General features: G+C 40.3%; 1 protein-coding gene across 2 annotated transcripts in view; it reads right to left on the bottom strand.

Annotated features, from left to right (window-relative positions):
- Positions 1 to 25,623, bottom strand: part of NCOA6 (nuclear receptor coactivator 6) — a 103,051-nt gene that overhangs the window by 65,946 nt on the left and 11,482 nt on the right. For both annotated transcript variants that reach the window (XM_080684285.1, XM_080684286.1), the window contains exons 2-3: positions 17,034 to 17,105; positions 2,913 to 3,018 (exon numbers count right to left, since the gene is read on the bottom strand). The gene's annotated coding sequence lies outside the window, so the exon portion shown is untranslated. The remainder of the gene's footprint in view (positions 1 to 2,912; positions 3,019 to 17,033; positions 17,106 to 25,623) is intronic.

The following is a 25,623-nucleotide window of genomic DNA, read 5'->3' as shown; positions in this document are numbered from 1 at the left end:
TTTTTTTAAAAAAGATAACATGTTCTATTTCTCTGGGTTTGCTAAGATTAAACACCAGTTATCTTGCTCACCCACATTATAAATTTCTAGATTACCTATTGATTTCAATTCTTACTGGAGCTCTTTTGATTTTTTATGAGGAATCTAAGAAAAAAATGTGATATTCAGGAGAAATTTTAAAAGTAAGCATATTATTTATTCTACATTTCCAAGGTAGAATAAAATAGATTTATAAATGAAATAATTTCAGGGTAGCTAAATAGCTCCAGTTAATGAAAGAAAGCTCTTTATTTTAGAAGAATGCCAACTTAAATGTAAAAAGAAATATATCGTTTAAAAAATATAATTTTGAAATCCCTAATAATTCAGGCAAGAATCATTAATAAAGATAAAACTTTGTGAAAAATTGACACATAACTGGATAGCACATGATGTCAAAGTATCATCCCAGATTCATCTTATCAATGGGAAAAATAACTTCACAATGGAAGAACTGTCACCACCTGAACACAATGTTCAACCTTAGCATCATTAGCACAGAAACAACCAGAAATTATGTACAGTATGAAATGCACAGCATTACCTATGAAATAGTCTTGCCAAAAAATGTTTAACCTGAATCTAGCAAGTTTTTAAAAAATATATTTTTATTGATTCCAGAAAGGAAGGGACAGAGAGAGAAAGATAGAAACATCAATGATGAGAGAGAATCATTGATTGGCTGCCTCCTGCATGTCCCCTACTGAGGATTGAGCCCGAAGCCCAGGCATGTGCCCTTGACTGGAATCAAACCTGGGACTCTTCAGTCTGCAAGCTGACTGAACCTAGCAAGTTTTTAACAGGAGACAAAAGAACAATTTAACACCACGAGAAAATAATTAGACAAATCTAGAATATAGGATTTCTGTAGCACCTTGCCCTCTTAGTAAAAGGTAGATAAAACTATTCTACATTAAAAGAGATTTAAAAGACTTAAAGATCAAATGCTGTGTATGGTCCTTTATTGAATCTTGGTTTGAAAAAAAAGATGTAAAGCACATTTTTAGGGTAATTAGGAAATTATTGCTAATTTTGTTAGGTGTGATAATAATGTTGTTGTGGTCACACAGGACAATGTTCTTATCATTTCTTAAGAGATGCATACTGAGCCCTGGCTGGTTTGGCTCGGTGGATAGAGCGTCAGCCTGCGGACTCAAGGGTCCCAGGTTCGATTCCGGTCAAGGGCACATGCCTGGGTTGTAGGCTCAATCCCCAGTGGGGGGCATGCAAGAGGCAGCCAATCAATGATTCTCTCTCATCATTGATGTTTCTCTCTCTCCCTCTTCCTTCCTCTCTGAAATCAATAAAAATATGTTTAAAAAAAAGAAAAACTCCTTTAGCAATGTGACAGTGCCTCGGCATTTGTTACATTTTATAAAAAAAAAAGAGAGAGATGCATGCTGAAACAGTTAGGGGTGAAATGTCATGATATCTGTAATTTACTTGAAAATACATTAAGCAAATATGGCAAAACAAAATGTTAATATTGGTTAACAATAGATCATGAGTATATAGGTATTATTTATACCATAATTTTATATGATTAAAATTGCTCATAATAAAAAGTTTTTTTAAAAAATATTTGCCGAAACCGGTTTGGCTCAGTGGATAGAGCGTCGGCCTGTGGACTGAAAGGTCCCAGGTTCGATTCCGGTCAAGGGCACGTACCTTGGTTGCGGGCACATTCCCAGTGGGAGGTGTGCAGGAGGCAGCTGATCGATGTTTCTCTCTCATCGATGTTTCTAACTCTCTATCCCTCTCCCTTCCTCTCTGTAAAAAATCAATAAAATATATTAAAAATATATATATATATATTTATATCATCCTATCTAATAAAAGGCTAATATGCAAACCGTCCCCTCAACCGGGAGTTCAATTCTTTCGACAGGGAGTTCAACTGGGAGTTTGACCAGGGGGCAGGGCTGGCCAGCCTGGCCCGATCGGCTGATCAGGGCTGGCCAGCCAGACCCCACCCGTGCACGAATTCGTGCACCGGGCCTCTAGTATTATATATATTTAGCTATCTGCACCAGTCCTTTCTCTTCAGAATTTTTACCTGGTGCAGGTAGCTGAATAATCGGTAAAATATTGTCATAGGCTATTCAAATTATTTGACTTGGCTGCCATTTGAGCAAAAGACAAGACACTATTATCCACATCAGATATCACAAACTCACATACCTATTGGAGTCAGGCAGGTAAAATAACTAAGAGAAGAACACTGGCAATACCCATCTATGATGAGCACCCACAACTTTGCTCCAGCTTATTATTTTCCTTTGGAGCGATGGGAGGAATTGTAAAGGCCCAGAAATGATAGATATTTTGAATTTTAAGAAAAGAGAAAATCCATATATTTAGTGAAATCTCCAGATTTTCAAAGAGATTTACATTTTTGTAAATACTCTATGGGCCAGATGAAACACACTGCAGCTGCATATGGCTCACAAGCCATCAGTTTTCAATTTCTAATTAAGTCTGACAGTCCAGGTATGACTCATGTGATTGACTAGTACAGTACCAGGCCTGAATGAACTATGTGGGTTTGGTGTATTGCTGGAGGAAACCTGATATTTAAAATGCATTTAAGTGTGATGATGTACCTCTTGGGAGGTCTGTGGACTCCTCAAAAAAAAAAAAAAAAAAGAGAGAGAGAGAGACTAAGCAATCTCTTAACCCCAGAAGAACAAAAGGTTCAAACTTGGTGAATTTTGGCTTCTTTAAATATGCTAAAGTCTCCCATACCTTAATCTTTGACAAAACACTAGATGATGAAGGAAACAGTTTTTCACTTGCTATGTAATGGTACAGCCATTCCACTGCTTGGAATTAAGCCAAGCCATATCCACTCTCTCACATAAGGTTTCACTCACCAAAATATCTTTCTTAATTTTTGTCATTTATCCAGGTCATCCTCTACATCCAAACACGCTGGCATTTTTAGGGACTATATTTCAAGGTAGCAGCCAAATAAAAATTCTAAAAAAAAGAAAAAGAAAAAGAAAGTTACAATATTATATAGAAATTACACAGGTAACCTATTTTTGCAACAGAAGTTAATGTAAATATCACAAATTATCAAGTCAACTTAGATATCTCCAGACAATGTTAAAATAGGGTTTTCTTTAAGTATCTTTTTTTCTGAGATCTTAAACCACTCATCAACAAGCATTCAGAGTATAGAAGCAAACTCAGGGACATATACCAGTTTCACTTAATAATAATCATGAAACTGTGACCCTAAGCATTAGAGTCTTTCCTATACCTTCATTTTTAAATCTGTCAAATTAAAATAAATTAACATCATGCTGCACTGTTTGCAGATACTTGGTGCCAAAACCAAAATATTCTGTATACACACTTAATAAAAGACACACCTCTTCTAGTCCTGGCCAGTGTGCTCAATGGTTAGAGCATAAGCCCTGAGCACCAAAGGGTCACAGGTTCGATTCCTGGTCAAGGGCACATACCTGGGTTGCAGGTTCAATCCCTGCCCCAGTGGGGGTGCATGCAGGAAGCAATCAATTAATGTGTCTCACTAACATCGATGTTTCTCTTTTCCTCTCTCCCTCCCTATCTCCCTTCCACTCTCTCTGGGGAAAAAAAAAATCAATGGGAAAAATATCCTTGGGTGAGGATTAACAAAAAAACAAAACAAAACAAAACACATACAAAAACCAGCCCCTCTTCCTGGCACTCCAGGTTATTAAAGTGAATCAAATTTAAAAACAAACCAAAAAAATGGACTTCTTCTAATAGAATTTCAAAATTCATTTTTAAACTTCATAAAGTACAGATTTAGTTTTTTCCGACTTTATAGTATCTATAATATCTACATATTTTACTCTTCATTAAATTTTCAGTTTAAGTTCTAAAGTATTCTTTATTATACACACAGAAATTATGTATAAACAGTGCATAAATTTTTTCTGACATGCCTCAGAAAAAATTTCCCACTTACTAAGATAATATCTATTGCCCTCGCTGGTTTGGCTCAGTGGATAGAGCATCAGCCTGCAGACTGAAGGGTCCTGGGTTCAATTCCAGTTAAGGGCATATGCCCAGGCTGCAGGCTTGATCCCCAGTGGGGGGCGTGCAGAAGGCAGCCAATCAGTGATTCTTTCTCATCATTTATGTTTCTATCTCTTTCTCCCTCTCCCTTCCTCTCTGAAATCAATAAAAATATATTTTAAAAAAGAGATAATATCTATTTACAATATCTTTAACTTTGCTATTATGGTTTTACATTACTGCCAAATACTTATTTTATAATCTCAAAATTTTAGATGAATATATATACTGTGTATTAATAAATTGTTAGAGAAAAAACGATCCCTTAATTATTTTTTAATTCAAGAAAACGCCATTTTTAAGTCTTCATGGAACATTAACAAAAATTAAGCTTCAAGAAAGCCATAAAGAAAATTTCAATAAATTCAAAGAGTATCAATAGGATAGTCAAACTGATGACCAACACTAAAATTATAAATTTAAAATAAAATAAAAAACAAAGGTCTTTCTACCTTAAAACAATAACAAAACCTTGGACTTGGGTTAGAAATAAATAAAAATTGCAAAATTTCTAGAAAACAATAATAAGGAAAATATTACATATTAGAACTAAAGAATACAACCAAATCAACAAAGAAGACAATTCAGTCAGAAATACTTTTATCAAAATAAAATGAAAAAGAAATTAATTAAATATCCACTCAAAAAGTTAGGAGGAAAACTAATAATGTAAACTGAAAGAATGCAAAATAAAGGAATTAATACAGATGAAAGCAGAAATTAATGAGAAAGTAGAAAAACATTAGCAGAATAAATTAATCTAAAAATTGGTACATTGGGGGAAAAAAATCAGTAATACAGTTAAACCACTAATTAATCTAGTGAGTAAAAAGGGGGAGGAAACCCTAATATATAAAATCTCATATGCAAATCGACCGAACAGCCGAACAGCCGAACAGCCGAACAGTGGAATGACCATCTGGACGAGCATCCGGGACCATGCTATGACACCCACTGGCACCAGACTAGCCAAGGCGGGTGCAATGCGATTAGTCAGGGGCCCGGCCATTGCCCCATGAACCCTCCCCCGACTCCCAGAGGGAGGCCCAGGCCATCAGCTGCAGTGTGTGGGCAGGGCCTCCCTCTGGCAGAGAAGCCCAGGTCCGGGTGCCAGCAGCCAGAGGAAGCCTGGGTCCTGGATACCGGAGGGAAGCCAGTCCCGGCAGCGGGGAAGGAAGGCCTACTCTGGCACAAATTTCATGTATCGGGCCTCTAGTAAGAAATAAGAGCCCTAGCCAGTTTGGCTCAGTGGATAGAGCGTTAGCCTGCGGACTGAAGGGTCCCAGGGTTTGATTCTGGCCAAAGGCACATGCCCGGGTTGTGGGCTCGATCCCCAGTGTGGGGCGTGCAGAAGGCAGCTGATCAATGATTCTCTCTCATGATTGATGTTTCTATCTCTCCCTCTCCCTTCCTCTCTGACATCAATAAAAATATATTTTTTTTAAAAAAGCCACAGACACAAAGAAAATTAAAAAGACCAAAGAGACTATTTTACTCAGGCTTCTGTTCACATATGTCTATGTCAACAATTTTCAAAGGGTGTGCCACAGGAATTTTTAAAACATGCAAAACCTGACTACTTAGTCAGGGGCACTGACCTCTTTTCCCTTAGATCAGTGGTTGGCAAACTGCGGCTCGCAAGCCACATGCGTCTCGTGAGCCGCGGTTTGCCGCTCTGTTGACTAATGAGTTTGCCGACCACTGACCTAGACTCTCAATTCCAATAATTACAGGCTGTTGCTGTTCCTTGTGATTAAGCCCCTATCCCAGTGGTCGGCAAACTCATTAGTCAACAGAGCGGCAAACCACGGGCTCGCGAGCTGCAGTTTGCCAACCACTGCCTTAGATTGTCAAATAAAAAACATGACAACAGCCAACACAACAACAGCTGTCCAATGTGAATGAATAAAAAAATTACACATATGTTTTTTGTCAAATCGGCAAAAAAAAAATATTTTTCGGTGAGCTGCAGAATTCTAGTAATTAGTTAGTGTGCCATGAGATGAAAAGGTTGAAAATTGCTGGTTTATGTAAATATGATAATGCCCCCAAAAGTGCCATGTACCGAATTAATGGAAACACTATTAACCCTGTAGAGAACAGATTAAGTCTAATGATCTGAAACTGTTACACAGTATACAAAAAGAAAACTTTCCAATTTTTTAATAATACACAAAAATCACAGAATTCTGCAAGGAAAAAAAATACCGTAATTTTTTTAAAAGGCAGAGAAAAAATATTTATAGTAATATCACTGATAAAAAAACAAATTTCCCATATATAAATATAGGAAAAAAGCATACTGTATTTATAGGTATTGTATGTATGTGTGTGCATATGTAAGATACATAAAATAAAAAGAACAATAATTGGGACATATTATTGTGTCTAAAAATGAACACAAGATCAGAAAATTCACAGAAAAGGAAATACAAATGAACTTTAAACATATGAAAAGATGCTGAATGTCATACATAAGAAGAAAAAAAACATTTTTTACTCATCAGATTAGCAAAAGTCCAAAAATTTGATGATGCATTGTCTTGGCAAGGTTATGAGAAAGTAGTCACTCTCACCTATTGCTAGTAGTAGTGCAAATTGGTTTAACATCATAAATTAGGTATTATCTACCAAAATTACAATTATACATACCATTAACCCAGAGATCTCACTTCTGGTTAGTGATCCTTACAGACACACAAGATGACATATACACAAAGTTATTCACTAAAGCATTGTTTGTAAATAGCAAGATAGGAAATTACCCAGATGTCCATCAACAGGATTGATTAAATTATAGTACATCCAATAAAAGTGAAATGCAATGAGAATAAGGATGCTTTTTAATATACTGATATGGAAAGATCTCCAAGATATATTGTTCAGAGAAAAAAATACAAGGAGTAAAACACTGACTACAATATGCTTCTTTTTTTGGGAAAAGAAAAAAATATTTTATATATCTATAAATATAAAAGGCTAATATGCAAAGTGTCCTCACTAGAGTTCGACCGGGAGACCAGGAGTTTTATCGCTTGCTATGACGTGCACTGATACCAGGGGGTGGCACGGAACGAAGGAAGGCCCCGGCCGGCAGCTGAAAGGCCCCGATCAGCTCTGATCACCACCCAGGACTAGGGGCCCTATTTGTGCATGAATTTCTGGGCCTCTAGTGCTAGTATAAAATATTCTAGAACAGGAGTAGGGAACCTTTTCTTTGCCCAAGGGCCATTTGGATATTTATAACATCATTTGCTTAATATAATTCACTTAATATAAATTTATGTTGCTCTGAAAAAAGCTCCTAGATTTACTGAATTTCAGTATCGTGGTAACTTTGGCAGGGCCAGACCAAGTGATTTCATGGGCCTTATATGGCCCACAGGCTGGGTGTTCCCCACTCATGCTCTAGAAGGAAATATAAGAAACCAATAAAAATGGCTATCTTCAAGGTAAATTGAAAAAATCATGTTTTGCCCTGGTCAGGTGGCTCAGTTGGTTGGAGCGTCGTCCCCTGCACCAAAACGGTGTGCGTTTGACTCCCAGTCAGGACTTGTGCAGGAGGCAGCTGATCCATGTTTCTCTCTCTATCTATGTGACTTTTTTTTCCTCTCTCTAAAATCAATAATCAGCCCAGTTGGCATGGTTCAGTGGTTGAGTGTACACCTACAAACCGGAAGGTCACGGTTCCATTCCTGGTCAGGACACATGCTTGGGTTGCAGGCTTAATCCCCATTGTGCAGCATGCAGGAGGCAGCCAATCAATGATTCTCTCTCATCATTAATGTATCTCTCTCTCTTCCTCTCTGAAATCAATAAAAATATATTTTGAAGTTAATAAGCATGTCCTTGGGCGAGGATTAAAAAAAATCATATTGTACCAAAAGACAAGAAAGCGCTTACTCAGACCAATGTGGAGTTGTCACAAGGACATAGGAGCCAGTTTTAAGGGGTTCCCACTGGCAAATTTGAGACAATCTATCCTAATAAAAGAGTAATATGCTAATTAGACCGGGACACCTTCCAGACCTATGGTGGCGGGGCCAAGGCAGCAGCGGTTAGGGGCGATCAGGCCAGGAGGGGAGGGCAGTTGGGGGTGATCAGGCCGGCAAGGGGGGGCAGTTGGGGCAGAGCAGGCCAGCAGGGGGGGCAGTTGAGGGCAAGCAGGCTGGCAGGGGGGGCAGTTGGAGGTGATCAGGCCGGCAAGGGGGGGCAGTTGGGACGAGCAGGCCAGCAGGCAGAGTGGTTGGGGGCAATCAGGCAGGCAGGCAGGTGAGCGGTTAGGAGCCAGCAGTCCCGGATTGCGAGAGGGATATCTGACTGCATCCCCTGAGGGGTCCCAGATTGGAGAAGATGCAGGCTGGGCTGAGAGACAACCCCCCAACCCCCGTGCACGAATTTCTTGCACTGGGCCATTAGTTTGAATATAAAAAAGAATAATGACTAAAAGTGCTTATAATATCATGAATAAATAAGAATTCATTAATTCACAATAATAGAAGGAAGGAAGGAAGGAAGGAAGGAAGGAAGGAGGAAGGAAGGCTGTCATCTGTCACCATTGGGGGTGACTATTACATCAACTTCTTACTCTGAAGATTGATAATTAAAGAGAAATAATGGCCATAACTGGTTTGGCTCAGTGGATAGAGCGTCGGCCTGCGGACTGAAGGGTCCCAGGTTCGATTCCGGTCAAGGGCATGTACCTGGGTTGCGAGCACATCCCCAGTAGGGGGCGTGCAGGAGGCAGCTGATCGATGTCTCTCTCTCATCGATGTTTCTAACTCTCTATCCCTCTCTCTTCCTCTCTGTAAAAAATCAAAATATATTTAAAAATAAATAAAGAGAAATAATGAAGCAATTTAATATGGTCTTTTTAGAAGGCTTCTCCTCAGTAGTAGAGAGGGAAAGCTCTCCTTTACAGAAGAATGCCAGTGAATAAATGTAGAAGTGAAGAAAAAAATTTAAAAGCCACCATTTTGCAACCTCCAGTGAAATAAATGACTCAGGCAAGGATGTTCAAAAGATGTTAAAAATCATTTGGTGAAACTGTTGAGAAACAGAAGATTCCCACAGTGCCAGAGAATGAGGAGAGAAGGGAGAGATCAGAGAAAACGGAAAATCAGGAGAGAAGTGAGAAATTATTCCATAGATTACTTACTAATTGCAAAAGGAAAATTAGTATCTTTACAATGGAGTTATCTGACAGTTACAGGCTAACCCTAATGATCAAACTCAGCTTCCTGATATGATGTAACCTGAAATGTAACGCATCATCTATGATGTATTACCAAAAATACCTAACTTAGAGGTAAATAAGTCTTCAAACCCAATTTCTCCTTAATAGGAAATTCAGGATATAGAGTAACAAGAAAAATTTCATACAGAAATTTTTACAAGAAAAAAATTACATGAAGTAATTGATTACATGAAGACATATCAAATCTATAATTTGAAACACACTACAACAAAACTGATCTGGTCTCTTCAAAACTCAAAATCTTGGGTGTGATAATGTTATTTGTGATTATGTACAGAATGCCCTTATTCTTAGCAATGCATGCTGAAGCATTTACGGATAAAGTATCATAATGTCTGCAACTTTTTTTCAAAGTATTCAGCAAAGACAGGTAGATAGGTAGATAAATTATGCAAATATAACAAAATATCATCATTGTATGTTTGAAATTTTCATATTAAAAAGTTGGGGCCCTAGCTGGCTTGGCTCAGTGGATAGAGCATCGGCCTGCGGACTAAAGGGTCGTGGGTTTGATTCCGGTCAAGGGCATATGCCTGGGTTGTGGGCTCGATCCCCAGTGAGGGGCGTGCAGGAGACAGTTGAACAGTGGTTCTCTCTCATCATGTTTCTGTCTCTCTCTCTCCCTCTCCCTTCCTCTCTGAAATCAATAAAAATATATTAAAAAAAAAAAAAAAGTTGGGGATTCTGGCCGGCATGGCTCAGAGGTTGAGCATCAACCTGCGAACCAGGAGGTCACAGTTCGATTCCCAGGTCAAAATACATAGGAGTAAAAAGGCAAAATGCAAAAGGGATGGCTAGAGTGGCTTAGTTGGTTGAGCGTCGTCCTATGCACCAAGAGGTTGCCGCTTCAATTCCCAGTCAGGGAAACATGCCTGGGTGGCGGGCTCCATCCCCAATAGGAAGGCATGCAGGAGGCAATCAATGGTTCACTCTTGATGTTCCTATCTCTTTCTCTCTCTCCCTTCCTCTCTCTCTAAAAATTCAATAAAACATATTTTTAAAAATGATATATGCATCCCTATGTGTACTGCAGCATAATTAACAACAGCCAAGATATGGAAGCAATCTAAGTGTCCACTGATAGACAAGTGGATAAAAAAAAAATGTGATAATGGAATATTACTGGGTCATAAAAAAGAATGAAATCTTGCCATATATGACAACATGGATGGACCTAGAGGATATTATGCTAAGTGAAATAAGTCAGATAGAAAAAGACAAATACCATGTGATTTCACTTATATGTGGAATCTAAAAAATAAATGAACAAACAAAACAGAAACAAATGCACAGATACAGAGAACAAACTGATGGTCACCAGATGGGAGGGGGTTAGGGCAGTGGTCGGCAAACTCATTAAACAACAGAGCCAAATATCAACAGTACAACGACTGAAATTTCTTTTGAGAGCCAAATTTTTTAAACTTAAACTTCTTCTAATGCCACTTCTTCAAAATAGACTCGCCCAGGCTGTGGTACTTTGTGGAAGAGCCACACTCAAGAGGCCAAAGAGCCGCATGTGGCTCGTGAGCCGCAGTTTGCCGACCACTGGGTTAGGGGAATAGTGAAAACGGTGAAGAGATTAAGAAGTACAAATTGGCAGTTATAAAAATAGTCATGGGGATCCTTTTGTAGCTCATAAGCGTGATGATTGGGTGGTCATACACATATGTGAGGTGTGCTTCCCACAAACCTTGTTATGACTTTGGCACATTACCCGTCTGACATGAGAAAAAAAAAAGTCATGGGGATATGGTGTCAGATGGGTATTAGACTTATCAGGGCTATCACTTTGCAAATTATATAAATGTCTAATCATTGTGTTGTACACCTGAAACTAATATAATATTGTATGCCAACTGTAATTGAAAAAAAAAAACACAAACAGCAAAAAAACATATGGCCACAAAGAAATAACACACCTACTATAATGGCTAAAATTTATAAGAATGATAATATCAAGTGTTGATAAGAATATAGAACAACTGGAGCTCTCATATTCGTTGAATATAAAAAGGTACAAGCAACCTGGTAGTTTCTTATAAAGTTAAGCATATACTTATCAGAGGACCCAGCAATATCCTTCTAGGTACTTAGCCCAAATAAATAAAAACATATCTACACAAAGACTTGACTATGAAAGTAAATAGCAACTTTATAATAACCTCAAACTGGAAACAACCCAAATGTCCATCAATTATTAAATGAATAAAATGTAGTATCTCTCTACTATATTTGGAGTACTGCCCATAGAGGTCAAGGATGCTGTTAAATATCCTACAATGCACAGGACAGTCTCTGAAATGAAGAATTACCCAGCCCAGAATGTCCATACTGCTAAAGTTGAAAATAAATTGTTGAAGCTGGGTAAAAGGTACATGGGTATTTCATGACAGCATTCTACTTTTGTACCTCTCTCAATTTATGTAACAAATGTTTTTTAAAACACATATCTAGCCCTGGCCGGTTTGGCTCAGTGGATAGAGCGTCGGCCTGCAGACTCAAGGGTCCCAGGTTCGATTCTGGTCAAGGGCACATGCCTGCGCTGTGGGCTCGATCCCCAGTGCAGGGGCGTGCAGGAGGCAGCCAATCAATGATTCTCTCTCATCACTGATGTTTCTGTTTCTTTCTCTCTCTCTCTCTCTCTCTCTCTCTCTCTCTCTCTCTCTCTCTCTCTCTCTCTCCCCCTCTCCCTTCCTCTCTGAAATCAATAAAAAAAATATATAAAAAAACACATATCTAAATAATACATGATTCAGTAAACCCTTAATTGAATATAAAAAAAAAATACTACTCAAACCCCAGCCAGTAGCTTGCTTGGTTGGAGAGTTGTCCCATACACCAAAAAGTTGGGAGTTTGATTCCCGGTCAGGGTACATACTGGAGGCAACCAAGCAATGTTTCTCTCTCACATCTATGTTTCTCTCACATCTATGTTTCTCTTTCTCTCTCTCCCTTTGTCTCTCTCTAAAATCAATAAACACATCCTCGGGTGAGGATTTAAAAAAAAAAATCTCATTGTGGGAATGACCTTTATGCCTCTGTTCTTGAAGGGGAGAGAGGCTAATGTGAAAGGTAGAGAGATATGTAGAAGTTTGATAGAGGGAAGATAAAAGAAATTTCACATGCTACCCTTCTTCCCCGCCCCCCCCCCCATTGTCCTATCTAATCCCAGCCTGGCACTAAGTCATGCTTTCTATGGTAGATGGACTTCTAAGATGATCACCAATTATTCCTGCCTCCTAGTATTCACACCCTTGTGTAATATCCTCTCTCTGAATATGGGCTGGCCTAGTGACTTGCTTCTAACCTATAAAATATGGCAAAGGTGATGGGATGTCAATTTCATGATCTTATATAATAAAAGCCTAATATGCTAAGTGTCCAGTTGTCGGTTCAACCAATCAAAGCGTGATATGCTAATGATATGCTAAAACCGCTCAACCGCTCGCTATGATGTGCACTGACCACCAGGGGGCAGAGAGTTGACCGGTCGACCAGTCGCTATGACGTGTACGGATCACCAGGGGGCAGACACTCTGACAGGTAGGTTAGCTTGCTGCTGTGGGGTCTGGCCAATCGGGACTGAGTGAAACAGACCAGACACGCCCTGGAGCCCTCCCGTGGCCCCTCCCCAGCTGGCCAACCTCCCGCGTCCCTCCCTGGCCCCAATCGTGCACTGGTGGGGTCCCTTGGCCCAAACCCTCAGGGGATGTCAGAGAGCCAGTTTTGGCTCGATCCCACAGGCCAGGTTGAGGGACCCCACCGGTGCACGAATTCATGCACCGGGCTTCTAGTTAGGTTATAAAAGATGGACACTTCTATCTCCCTAGAACAGCGGTCGCCAACCTTTCGGACTTCACGGACCACCAGTGGTCCACAGACCACCAGTTGGCAACCGCTGCCCTAGAAGACTCTGTATATTGCCTTCTCAGCATGCCATTTCCGAGAGGCCACATGGCAAGGAACAGAGAGCAGCCTGCAGGCAACAGCCAGTGAAAAATCAAGGCCCTTAATCCAACTTCCCTTGAGGAAGTGAATTCTGCCAAAACACAACCAAGTGAGCTTGCAAGCAGTTCCTTCATTAGTCAAGCATTGAGATGAGACTTGAAACTTAACTGACACCTTAACTGTTGCCTGTAAGAGGCCCTAAAACAGATGACCCACCTAAGTTGTGCCCAGATTCCTAACCCATAAAATGTGCCATAATAAATGTGTTTTATTAAGAAGCTAAATTTGTGGTAATTTTTTATGCAATAATAAATAAATAAAAATAAATGCACCCTGACTGGAAATCCTGCTGAATATTCACCTCCTTTAACACTGTTCGGCAATTTCTTAAAAAGTTAGATACTATACCATACAACCCAGCAATCCCACTGCTAGAGATTTACCCAAAATAAATGAAAACATGTCTACACAAAGACTTGTACAAAAATGCTTATAGTAGCTTTATTCACAATCATCAAAACCAGAAACAGACCAGCAAGTATGTCTCAGTGGTTGAGTGTTGAGCTAAAACCAGGAGGTCACAGTTTGATTCCCAGTCAGGGCACATACCTGGATTGCAGGCTTGATCGCCAGCAGGGGGCGTGTAGAAGGCAGCAGTTCAATGATTCTCATCATTGATGTTTCTATCTCTCCCTCTCCCTTCCTCTCTGAAATCAATAAAAATATATTTCAAAAACAACAACACAGGTGAATGGATAAACAAACATGTTATATCCATACAACAAAGCAATACCGATATTTAGCATTAAAAAGGAATGAACTACTGCTACATGCAACAACATGGATAAATATAAAAATCTTTATATTGAATGAAAGCTAGCACGAAAGAAAATATAATGTATGAATGCATTCATACAAAATTCTAAAAAATGGGGGCGCTGGAGGGACAGATTGAAAATCAAGAGTATAGAAACTTTTTAGGGAATTAGAAATTTTCTGTACTTGATATGGTGATTGTTTCAGGAAAAGTACTATAAACTAATAAATACATTATTAAAACTCATCACCGCCGAAACCGGTTTGGCTCAGTGGATAGAGCGTCAGCCTACGGACTGAAAGGTCCCAGGTTCGATTCCGGTCAAGGGCATGTACCTTGGGTGCAGGCAAATCCCCAGTGGGGGTTGTGCAGGAGGCAGCTGATCGATGTTTCTCTCTCATCGATGTTTCTAACTCTCTGTCCCTCTCCCTTCCTCTCCGTAAAATATCAATAAAATATATTTAAAAAAATAAAAAATAAAAATAAAACTCATCACCAAAGAATATATGCACCCCTATGTTCATTGCAGCGTTATTTATTTATTTATGATATGTGATTAAATGATTTCTCTGACTCCAGGGTTAAAATACAGAAACCAAAACTAGACATAATTCTAACTCTGTAAGAGTCACTCCAATAGCAATGCAGCTGTCTAAAACATTTTCCTATGTATAAGTATCTATTATTTGTGTAACTTTTAAACTTTAAAATAAAAGTACTACATTTATGAGTAAAAAAAAAAAAAAAAACCATGCATGCAGTTTACTGTATGTAAATTATGCCTCATTAACTTGACAAAAAAAAAATCACCTCTTTGTCAGGATTTCTTTAACTACATTTAATACAGCTGATTCCATTATTCTACCTTATCCCTCAAACAGTATTCTACAGATAAATTACCCAAACTGCAGAGAAACCAGGACTTCTTGAATTCTACAGTAGTTAAAACTTAGAGAACATTATTATGTGTCAGACATTGCTCTGAGTGCTTTGCATTATTAACTCAATTATTCCCCCATGGAATAGATCCTATAACCCCCATTTTACAAGTGAGGAAGCCGAGGGACAGAGAACAAACTTGCTTAAGGTACTACAGCTAATAAGTGACAGAGCCAACATCACCCCACTCTATATCTCAGACCACTCAAGTATCGGTAAAGCATACTTTCAGCTCACTAGAGACTGATAGGTTCATTCATTCATTCAACAAATTACTTAAGCATGCAATATATACCAGGTATTATTCTAAAAGCTCAAGATATAATGGTGAAGAAAATAAAGACATGGTACTTGGTTTTATGAAGCTTACATTCTAGTAAAAACTTAGGTTTCAAGCCCAGGATTCTCGCCCAGCCAGCATGGCTAAATGGCTGAGCGTCGACCTATGAACCAGGAAGTCACAGTTTGATTCCCAGTCAGGGCACATGCCAGGGGTTGCGAGCCTGATCCCCAGTGTGGGATGTGCAGGAGGCAGCCGATCAATGATTCTCTCTCATCATTGATGTTTCTCTCTTCCTCTCCCTTCCTTTCTGAAATCAATACAAAATATATTTTTAAAAAAAGATTTCAAGTGCAGGATTCTTAATTATTTATCTAAATATTTATGGGGAAAAAAAAGTTAAGTTGCATAGTGGCCAGATTTGCTTTAACCAGCTAAAGCAGAGGTCCCAAACCTGTCTGCACTCTAGAATCACCTAAGTATCTTTTATTTTATGTTTTAAATTTAACGTTTTTAATATATTTTATTGATTTTTTACAGAGAGGAAGGGAGAGGGATAGAGAGTTAGAAACATAGATGAGAGAGAAACATCGATCAGCTGCCTCCTGCACACCTCCCACTGGAGATGTGCCCGCAACCAAGGTAACATGCCCTTGACCGGAATCGAATCCGGGACCTTTCAGTCCGCAGGCCGATGCTCCATCCACTGAGCCAAACTGGTTAGGGCACCTAAGCATCTTTTAAAAATTCCAAAGCTCAGGCCATACTCCCAGGCCAACTAAAGAACAAAACCCCAAAGGGATTGGGTGTGGGGAGGAAGGGAGACAAAGGCATAAGTAATTTGCAAAGCTCCATCAAGTGACTGGAATGTGAAGACAAGTTTGGGAAATCACTGAGCTAGAGTTTTTATGTCTGATTAATGATAAAGTTCATTCATGGTGATGAGAGAAGTAGATGAGTGAAAAACAAAACAAAACAAAACAAAAACCGACTATATACACTTGCTCTTCTCTGAATCAGAGACTTGGAAAATAGCTTTGATTTTTTTCCCAATGTTATCAATTCTGAGAATATCAGAAAGAGGACCAAATAAATATTTTCCTTCTTGGATTTATCCATGCCTTCAATCCCCTCCAGAATCATGGACAATTAAGATATTCAACTTTTCATCTTTCCTTGGTACTTTCCATGTAGCCAATAAAGAACTCTTCCATATTGCATATTTCCAACAGAACAGAAAAAGACATGACTCAACTGCTTTTCTATTATGCAGATTTTTAAAATATATTTCTTTATTGATTTCAGAGAAGGGAAAAGGAGAGTGATTGAAACATCAATGATGAGAGAGAATCATTGACTGGCTGCCTTCTGCACACCCCCTACTGGGGATTGAGCCCGCAACCCAGGCATGTGCCCTTGGCTGGAATCGAACCTGGGACCCTTCAGTCCACAGGCTAACGCTCTATCCACTGAGCCAAGCCGGCCAGGGCGTATTATGCAGATTTTAACTCAGTCACTTTGGGTCCAACCCATAGGCCAAATGAAGCTTGCCAAAATAAAATAATCTACAGACATTGAGATCAAAATGCCTTCTTTTTAAAAAGTCTATTTCTAATTTAATCCTTTGTTTAAGTAGAAATCAAGTCTTTTATAAATCAAACTTCATAGAATCAACACACCTGTGTAAGAACTCTGACCACTCTCAGAAAAGATAGAGGTTCAGTAGGACCCCTCTCCATTCTATCCAGGACCTAGACAGAAAGGAAAAAAAGGGCAAACAGGAAGAGAGACATCAGAAGAAGACTATATAAGCCCCATAAACCTCTTCAAAGTAAAATTTCGTGATTGCCCAAATTTGTTCTCTCTACCACTGTTTCTGCTAATTTCACTCTAGAAAGAGTTGTAAAAGGCATGAGATCACCTATAGTCTCAAGTCCAGGATTTTGTTTAACAATGAAAGCTTATCATAATCACCGAGGGATACTTTTCAAAATACATCAGTAGTGATTACAATAGGGTACATTTTATAATTCAACATCCTTATGATTTGTGCACTTCACATTGTGTATGTAACATTTCAATTAACAAATATGTAAAAACCAATACATTTGTCCTGAGGAGAACCCCTGAAGGATTCTAATTAAGTGGGAGCAGAAACAGAGTCCCCCAGAGGTTACATGATTTGTCCTATGGCATATATATAATTAGCTACAGACTTAAGTCTTTCTTGATACTTTCCTGCTCTTTCTGTTGTAAAACTATAAATATGCTGATTATACTTTTTAACATTTACCTACACTGTGAAAAAACTTTATTACATATGACAACTGTAAAAAACAAACAAGCACACAAATAAATAGAAAACACAGATGCCCTGGGTTCACAACTGCTGCACCATTCATATAAGGAAATTAAATAAAGCCAAATGCCCAGGGAAACATTTCCTAACCTCAATATCCACTTTTTAAAATGTTTTCAGTCCTGGCCAGTTTGGTTCAGTGGCTGGAGGATCGGCTTGTGGACTGAAGGGTTGTGTGTTTGATTCCCAGTCAAGGGCATGTACCTCAGTTGTGGGTTTGATGTCGGGGTGTGTGCAGGAGGCAGCCAGCCAGTCTATGTGTCTCTCTGACACGGATGTTTCTCTCTCTTTTCCCCATCCCACTCTTTCTCAAAAGATCAATGGAAAAAAATATTCTCAGGTGAGGATTAAAAATAAATAAAAATGTTTTCAGGCCTGGCTGGTGTGGCTCAGTTGGCTGGGTGTTGTCCATGCACCAAAAAGTTGCCATCTGATTTCCCGGTCAGGGCACATGGCTGGTTGCAGGCTCAATCCTGGTAGGGGGCCTGCAGGAGACAGCCAATCTCGATGGTTTGCTCTCACATCAATATTTCTCTCTCTCTCCCTTCCTCTCTCTTTAAAAGCCAATAAAAATATTTTTTAAAAGGTTTTCATACAAATGTCAAATTATTAGTTATAAAATCAACTGGGTATGTCTTGAGAATAGAATTATTTATGATAATAAAACACAGCCCTGGCTGGTTTGGCTCAGTGGATAGAGCATTGGCCTGCGGACTTAAGGGTCCCAGGTTCGATTCCTATCAAGGACACATGCCCAGGTTGCAGGCTCAATTCCCAGTAGGGGGCATGCAAGAGGAAGTCAATCAGTGATTCTCTCTCATCATTGATGTTTCTATCTCTCCCTCCCTCCCTCTCTGAAATCAATAAAAATATATTTAAAAAATAAAAATAAATAAAACACAGGTAACAGAATAGAAAAAGAGCTAGGCTGAGCATGGCAGAATGCACCATGAATTCTAGTCATGATCTTCCCATAAAGCTGTTGCATGATTTTGGGTAGGACACAATTTCTCTGGGCCTAAGATTCCTAAATTATAAAATGAGGATGAATTACTAAGCTCAAACTAAATAGAATCTCAGGTTCCTTCTAGCTTTATGAAAACTCAAGAACTATTTATTAAGAATGTTAATTATTATTCTATATGCTTTCACTTTAACAAATGAATATCTCTATTCAAGTATTTTAAGTAGCTTTGTAAAATAAGAATCCTAGAATTCCTACATTTTCTGCCTTATAAACCTAAATCTGGATATTATACTTATAGTACTTAAGAAATTAAGTTGGCCTTTTATGACCACACTAGTGCCCCAGTGCACGGATTCGTGCACATTGAAAGGAAATTAATTAGAAGGTGGCCGGTGGGATGGGACTGGGTGAGATGGGCCGGACACGCCCTGGAGCCAACCTCCCGCAGCCCCTTCCCAGCCGGCTGCACCTGGGGTGGCAATGGGGCTCAAAGGTCATTTGCAGAGTGAGAGTGGTCCCTCCGGCAGGTGGGGTCCTTCAGCCTGGCCTGCGGGGATCGGGCTGAAACTGGTTCTCCAACACCCCTGAGGGGTCCTGGATTGCAAGAGGGTGGTTCTCGGGTGATACACCCTGGAATTGGGCTCCCTCCTCTCTGGTTCCGGGGTGCTGATGTCACCCGAGAACTGCCGCTGCCAAGTCACTGCAGCTCGGCAGCTCCTGTGTTGAGCGTCTGCCCCCTGGTGGTCAGTGCACGTCATACCTACTGGCTGGTTGGATGGTCGCTTAGCCTTTTATATATATAGACTAGAGGCCCGGTGCACATATTCATGCACCAGTGGGGTCCCTTGGCCTGACCTGTGGGAATGGGCCGAAACTGGCTCTCCAACATTCCCCAAGGGGTCTCAGATTGCAAGAGGGTGCAGACCAGGCCAAGGGAAACGGAGGAGGTTGACCAGCTGGGGAGGGACCGCGGGAGGGCTCCAGGACGTGTCTGGCCCATCTTACTCAGTCCCGATTGGTCGGACCCCGGAAGCAACCTAACCTACTGATCAGAGCATCTGCTCCCTGGTAGTCAGTGCATGTCATAGTGACTGGTTGACCAGTCGACTGTCTGCCCCCTGGTGGTCAGTGCACATCATAGCGAGCGGTTGAGTGGCCTTAGCATATCATTAGCATATTATGTTTTTTAAAAAAATATATTTTATTGATTTTTTTACAGAGAGGAAGGGAGAGGGATAGAGTTAGAAACATCAATGAGAGAGACACATCGATCAGCTGCCTCTAGCACAGCCATGGGCAAACTACGGCCCGCGGGCCGGACCCGGCCCGTTTGGCTGTTCTATCCGGCCCGCGGAGCCGAAAGAGCGGAGGGTTCTCTTGCTCTCCCCTCCACTCCTTTACTTTGAATTTATATTAGTTCACACAAACACTCCATCCATGCTTTTGTTCCGGCCCTCTGGTCCAGTTTAAGAACCCATTGTGGCCCTCGAGTCAAAAAGTTTGCCCACCCCTGCTCTAGCACATCCCTGATGTGCCCACAACCAAGGTACATGCCCTTGATAGGAATCGAACCTGGGACCTTTCAGACGCTCTATCCACTGAGCCAAACCAGTTAGGGCAGCATATTATGTTTTGATTGGTTGAACGGCCAACCAGCCGACTGGACACTTAGCATATTGGGCTTTTATTATATAGAATTGCCTTAAATGTTTCAGGATAATTTATAAGGCATTTAAAAAGTGTCTAAATAAACAGCCAATTATGAACTGTCCAAGACAATCTGCCATAGCACAGCTTTGTAAGATCCTATCCCATCATCCCTTCACCCTTTTGTGAGGTTCTTATGAATATAAAATTATGCATGCTTCCTGTTTCCAAGTCTAGGGCCGCAAGGGAAAATTTATGCAAATTTTTAGCCAAATTATAAAAATTTAGTTCCCTGAAAGGATCAACAAAATGCCTGTCCAGGACATTGGCCTTTCAATACTGTAACAACACTGGTTTGCTCTTGGTAGGAGTAACAGACAATTTAAGAGATTAGGGAATATTAACATTAACTCTTAAAACTTCAATCCTAAGATTTTAGTATAAGAAACAAAAGATAGTGAAGTATAAAATTTTATTTTATTTTTTTATGTTTTTATTGATTTTAGAGCGAGAAGAAGAGAGAGGAATAGAGACAAAAACACAGATGCAAAACACTGATTGGCTGCCTCCTGCACGCGCCTACTGGGGACCAAGCCTGCAACTCAGGCATGTGCCCTGACCCGAAATCAAACCGTGACCTCTTGGTTCATGGGTCAATGCTCAACCACTGAGCCACACCTGCTGGGCTAAAATATAAAATTTTTATTCCTAAAACTAGCACTCATCCTAACACAGATATCCTATATAATAAAAGTATAGCATGCAAATTGTCCCTTCGACCAGGAGTTCGTCTGGGAGTTTGACCAGGGGGTGGCCGGGGGAAGAGAGGAGGTCCCAGCCGGCAGTCGGCAACTGCTAGGGTCCCTACCAGTGCCCGAATTTTGTGCACTGGGCCTCTAGTAGCTAATAATTTAATCATGCACACTGTAAACCAGAAGAATAAATCAGAGGCTCAATGAGATTTTTCCTGTCTTGTTAGATACCATAGTAGGTGGATAAAGTAAAATTTAGGGAAAGACTACTTCATACATCATGTTCTAATTATGAATACCACCATGTTAAAGCTATAATACAAAAAATAACACGTTTGGAGTATCAGCCTTTTAATCCATGCTCTAAATATACAAATGACATTGAAAAGTTGACCAAATCCTACAATCTAGGACCTAATAAAAATTCTCTAAAAATAACTTGACAAGAATTTGAGCACAGTAAGAACCAGAGAGACCTTGGCAATAATCTGGTCCAATACCCTTATGGAATGGATGAAAAATTAAGGCTTGAGTCAACAATTTATTCAAAGCTTCTTAGTAGTAAGGAAACTTTCTATGTGACACTTCTTTACAAGTGAAATACTTCATTTTGAAAGAACTAGAAAAGTAGCCCTCACAGGGGTGGCTCACTGATAGAACCTACATAAATGGATTATGCAGTTGGAACAAGGAATTAGATATCTATTCCATGATAAAAAAGAAAATATGTGATATAAAAAGTAAAAAAAATAGTTGTAGAATAATGTATATGGTATCATGATAGTCTTATAAAATGAGAGAAGATGAATCTGTAGGTATATGTGTTTCTACTAACATAGAGAAAATTATGGAATACTAGGCTATTTCACTTGAGTAGCTTAGAGGAGAGGAACTGGAGACTTTGACTTTTTCTTCATGTACCTCAAGTGATGTTTTGCTTGTTTCAATTCGCCTATAGAACTTTTGTGGTTTGAAAGGAAAATCCTATTTGAGCATAACATAACAAAAAAAGAAATGAAGTAAGAAAAAAATCTATAATAGGAATGACTGAAAAATAGTTCATTAAAAGTGATAAAGAATTGGTATATAGGCTCTGGCTGGGTAGTTCAATTGGTTGGAGCATCGTCCCAATATGCCAAGGGTTCGATCCCAGGTCAGGGTTCATACAAGACTCAACCAATGAATGTATAAGTGGAACAAATAAGTGCACAAATTGATCTCTCTCTCTCAAAATCAATACATAAAAAAATTTTTAAAAAGAATTGATGTATATAAAAAACAGCCAAATGAAATACTCAGAGGACAAGGAATAAAATTAAATTCTGGGTGCTCTGTGTGTGGGTATGTAAAACAGCTTTTATGATTTAAGACTTACTTCCATTTCAAAAATAAAAATAAGAGAAGTTTGTGTGCTTTTTTTATCCTCATCCGAGGATATGCTTCTATTGATTCTTAGAGAGAAAAAGGGAGAAAAAAACATGATAGAGAAATATCGATCGGTTGCCTCCTATACCCACCTGACTGGGAATCAAATCCGCAACCTTTTGGTGCACAGGACAACATTCCAACTAACTGAAACACCTAGTCAGAGCAAAAGAAGTTTTTGATTCAAGAGCTTTGTTTTTGTTGTTTTTTTTTAAATATATTTTTATTGATTTAATAAAATCAATAAAGGGAGGGGGAGAGAGAGAGAGAAACCGCAGTGATGAGAGAGAATCATTGATAAGCTGCCTCCTGCACACCCCTCACTGTGCCCTTGACTGGAATTGAACTTGGGACCCTTGAGTCCACAGGCCGACGCTCCATCCACTGAGCCAAACCACCTAGGTTGTCAAGAGCTTTGTTTTTTAGGTTTGTCTACTTAGATTTTTTTTTTTAAGCAAACATGATTCATCACAATATCCTGTCAAAGAAATGCCCTATTATATATTTACAACCTGTATCTCTCTTTTTTTGGTTAAATTACATTTAATTTTAGCTATATTTTGAAACTTGAAATTTGTCTTTTATAATAATGCATCATTTTTGTTATACTGAATAAAATTTGTAAATGCATAGTACAAACTTAAAAGGAAAATAACAATAAGTAAATAAACAAACAAAAGGAAAACACCATATCAACACTGAACAAATGGTCAAATAATATGAAAATTAGATAAAACAAGATTGAAAAAATGCTTATCATTGATAAAAATAAAAAACATATTTGGTCCTTGCCAGTTTGGCTCAGCAGTCCATAGACTGAAGGATCTCGGGTTTGATGCTAGTCAAGGCCAAGTACCTCGGTTGCAATTCGATCCCAGTAGGGGCGCGTGCGGGAGGCAACCAGTTGATGTCTCTCTCACATCAATATTTCCCTCCCTCTCTCTCTCTCTCTCTCTCTCTCTCTCTCTCTTTCCCCCCTCCCTTCCACTCTCTCTAAAAATGAACTCTCTCTCTTTCCCCCCCTCCCTTCCACTCTCTTTAAAAATGAATAAAAAATATCCTCAGGTGAGTATTTAAAGAAACAAAACATATATGCTAGTCACAAAAGAAAATAAATGCAACTTCACAAAAGAGAGATCTGGCAGTTACAACTTGAACCCTGTGATTTATGTACCTGGTGATATTGTGCAATATGAAGAATATTAATTATTTTTGCCAAAATGTTTAGCTAGAATATAATCAAGTTTTTAAATCTAACCAATTCCTTAAAATCAAACCAAGTCCTTAAACCTTTCAGTTTAGGGAAATACAAGGAATAAAGGAGCAAGTTGAATGCCACAAAAGAAAGAGATAAATCCAGAATATGGCACATTCAACAAGAAAACTGCTCTGGCCAAAACCGGTTTGGCTCAGTGGATAGAGCGTCGGCCTGCCGACTGAAGGGTCCCGTGTTCGATTCCGGTCAAGGGCATGTACCTTGGTTGCGGGCACATCCCCAGTAGGGGGTGTGCAGGAGGCAGCTGATTGATGTTTCTCTCTCATCGATGTTTCTAACTCTCTATCTCTCTCCCTTCCTCTCTGTAAAATATCAATAAAATATATTTAAAAAAAAAAAAAAAGAAAACTGCTCTGGTCTCAACAAATCAATGCCATGGGGGGAAAAGGTGAGGGAGCAGACAAATGGGAATTGTTACAGGTTTTAAAAAATAAAAAACTACAAAAATAATAACATGCAAATGAAATGCACAGTACCTAGTTTTATTTTTTGTTGAGAGAGAGAGAAACATGATTGGTTTGTGAGAGACACATCGATTGGTTGCCTTCCACACGGCTGGGGATCGTACCTGCAACCCAGGTACATGCCCTTGACTGGGAATCAAACCGGTGACCCTTTGGTGCGAGGGCCAATGCTCTAACCACTGAGCCCCCGGCCAGGGTGCACAGTCCTTAATTTGATTCCACTTTGAACATTTTGGAGACAATTGGAGAAACTACTCTGGCTTTATCTCCCCACAGCTCTTCAACATACCAGCAAACCACACTTCTCACTATTTCATTTCCTAAATATTCCTTATACTTTTCTATGTCCATCATTCCCTTTGGTTCTTCTCTCTTTAACTCAACTTGTTGCAATCTTACCCTTCCTTTTATTTAGTAAGTTTTAATTTAATACCTCTTTATCATGTCACCTGTTAGTAGTTAAATTTTGTTCCCCCAAAAGGTATCTATAATAATAAAAGGGCAATATGCTAGTTAGACTGGACTTCCTTCCGGACGTCCTTCCTGATGAAGCCAGGGCAGGAGGGAAGCCAGCCTGGGTCCTGGGTGCCTGCAGGTGGCCCAAGGGAAGCCAGCTTGGGTCCCGGGTGCCTGTGGGCGGCCCGAGGGAAGTCAGCCCAGGTCCAGGGTGCCTGACAGCGGCCAGTGGGAAGCCAGGGTCCTGGGTGCCAGAGGGAAGCCAGTGCTGGCAGCCGGGGGAAGGAAGGCCTACTCTTGCACGAATTTTCGTGCATCAGGCCTCTAGTCCTATATAATAAAGAGCTAATATGCAAATGGTCATAACGTCATAACACTGTCATGCCTTCACGCCTCAGAAACTCAACATTGGGGAGAGAGGAATGGGGACCAGCCAGGCACAAATGAGCTTGCGAGAGAGGAATGGGGACCAGCCAGGCACAAATGAGCTCGCGAGAGAGGTGGGGACCAGCCAGGCTGTGGCCTGGGAAAGGGACAAGCCGCCTGTCCCATGGTCCTGGGCACCAGCGGCTGTGGCTGCGACCCGGGAGAGGGACAAGCTGCCCGCCCCACGGTCCCAGGCACTAGCGGCTGTGCCTGCGCCTGCGGCCCAGAAGAGAAACAAGCCTCCCACCCCACAGTCCTGGGTGCCAGTGGCTGCACCTGCACCTGAGGCCCGGGAGAGGGACAAGCCGCCCGCCCCACAGTCCCGGGCGCCAGTGCCTGCGGCCTGGGCAAAGCCACCCGCCCACGGTCCCCTGCGGCTGCAGCCGACCCGGGCAAAGCTGGCCCAGGTCCTGGGTGCCTGCGGCCGGCCAGAGGAGGGAATCCTGGGTGCCGGGTGTGGGGCGAGGCAGAGGCGGTTAGGGGTGATCAGGCTATCA

This window comes from Plecotus auritus (genome assembly GCF_963455305.1).
Source record: "Plecotus auritus genome assembly, chromosome: 8".
Classification (NCBI taxonomy): Eukaryota; Metazoa; Chordata; class Mammalia; order Chiroptera; family Vespertilionidae; genus Plecotus; species Plecotus auritus.
This window is presented reverse-complemented; position numbering and strand designations above follow the sequence as displayed.